The 2,092-nt window shown below is 39.5% G+C and overlaps 1 non-coding gene across 1 annotated transcript; it reads left to right on the forward strand.

Moving 5' to 3' along the window:
- Positions 1–388: 388 nt before the first annotated feature.
- On the forward strand, positions 389–584 carry LOC143925773 (U2 spliceosomal RNA). The gene has a single exon (XR_013262047.1). It is a non-coding gene; the product is annotated as a U2 spliceosomal RNA (small nuclear RNA).
- Positions 585–2,092: the final 1,508 nt, after the last annotated feature.

Below are 2,092 nucleotides of genomic sequence, written 5' to 3' on the forward strand. Positions count from 1 at the left end.
ATCTCACTGTACTCTCCTGTCAGAACAGGGATCTGCTTTGTTTACATAGGCAGATCCATGCTCTGCCTCACTGAGGAGCGATTGTGGATGGCTGACGAGCATCATGGCTGCTGGACCTGCGCATTGGCTCCCCTGCTGTGCAGCGGATGCGCACAGTCTCTCATGCACGAACCGACCTACGGGTACGTTGTTTTGTGCAATAGGACTGCCCTGCTACAGTATATAAGTGATTAAAGTCAACATAGCTAATCAAAGATACAAGCATAAAGCTGCTGCAGACACAAAAGGTCATCCCTAAGGCATGGTTCACATGTGTGTGATGTGCTATCTTTTAACTCTATATGTAGCATGTGTTTTAATGAAAGCTCTTCAAAGATGCAGCAAACTTATCGCTTCTCGGCCTTTTGGCTAAGATCAAGTGTAGTATCCGTTCTTATCAGTTTAATATCTGATACGTCCCCTATTTGGGGACCATATATTAAATGGATTTTTAGAACAGGGAGATGGAAGAAGAGCTTGCTCTGTCCACTCCACTCCACGCATCGACCTGGTATTGCAGTACCTACAGGACCGGTGCACAAAAAAAAAAAAAGATGCAGCAAACTTATTATTTTTTTTAACATGCAAAATGTACGCGTGTGAACCGGGTCTTATTGCCCTATGTGTGAGGGCATTTTGCAGTATTTTGTTAGTGCAGGCAAAATGTATCGACCAGAGAAAATCTACTGTTGGAGCCCTTACACATTTATGGTGCCCATAAAACGCTGAACGCTTTTCAGACGCTTTTGCGGTGCTTTTCATATGTTAGTGCCCTTTTTTGAAGGTCACGTGACTAAAAACTAAGGACTATTTTGAGGTGCTTTGCATTCATTTCAATAGGGAGGGCTGCTTTTGAGGCACTTTTTTTAAGCGCTCCAAACATGCTGCTTGCAGGAGTTTTTTTTCACCTTCCCGCCATCACACCACTCCAGTGTGAAAGCATTCATTGATTTTAATGGAAATAGGGTTTTTGTGAGCTTTTTCTATGCTTTTTTTTTTGTGTCAAATCGCTTCAAAAGCACCTCAGTGTGAAAGGGCTTTGAGTGTTGTTGCCAATGCATTGCTTTGATTTAAAAAAAACAAAAAAAATTAAAATCCTGCAATGCTACAGGACTTCACATGTGCTGCTCTGTATGATAGAAGTCGAAACAAAAATACATGTTGTCTATGCATATGTAATGAGGGGGAAAAGGTTCAGAAAGAATAATAATAAAAACAAAATTAAAAAAATGTTTTAAATGCATGTTGCTGTCCATCATTACATGTACTATGGGTGTGTATGAACCTGATTAAACAAAGCTGAGTTGCTGATCTAATATATTTGTAACCTAAAAACATAAATAGGATATTTAAAATAAGACTTGCTAATAAAATAGATTGAGTAGTTGATTGTTTAAAAAAATAATTAGGTTACTTTTTAAATAGTATGACAAAGCAATACTATTTTCTTATGAAGTGGAATAATAATATAGCAGACATTCTTGTTCACATCAACATTGTTAAAACAGGTAAGTGCACACCAGAACTGTTTTTTTTTTTTTTTTAATGAGAGAAGGTAATTTGGCGATGAGAAAACCAATTTCTATTAGTAAAGTAAGAGTTGGAGTGTCTTGAGTATGACTGTGTAAAGGAAATGGAGCTCTGGGGATTACATCCCATTTTGCAACCATACCTGTTAATTACCCCAGCAAAGGGCATGCCTAGGCCACAGAAAGATAAGATTTGCCAAGTGTCGCAGATAAACACAGATTTGCATTGTATTGAACTGTATATTGAACTGACAGGCCAGCCCGCAATCACAGTCTCAAAACACGAGGATCCCGGAAGTGATGTCAACGGCAGGAGACAATAACCAGCAACCAGCGTGGACCACAAACAGGAAGCAAAACAGGAAGGAGTCATCAAAGAGGGACGCGTTTCGGAGCATCTCATTGGTTCCTTTATCAAACTGATGACTGTGTGTGTATGGGACTAATTTATACTACCTTGGTGGACCTTAGGGGCGGGAATATGTAAATGGGGCATTATCACAATATAAAGGTATAGGACAGGA

The sequence above is a fragment of the Lithobates pipiens genome, unplaced genomic scaffold (assembly GCF_037356315.1).
Source record: "Lithobates pipiens isolate NorthernLeopardFrog02 unplaced genomic scaffold, aLitPip1_a1.2 Scaffold_22, whole genome shotgun sequence".
In the NCBI taxonomy this organism is placed as follows: domain Eukaryota; kingdom Metazoa; phylum Chordata; class Amphibia; order Anura; family Ranidae; genus Lithobates; species Lithobates pipiens.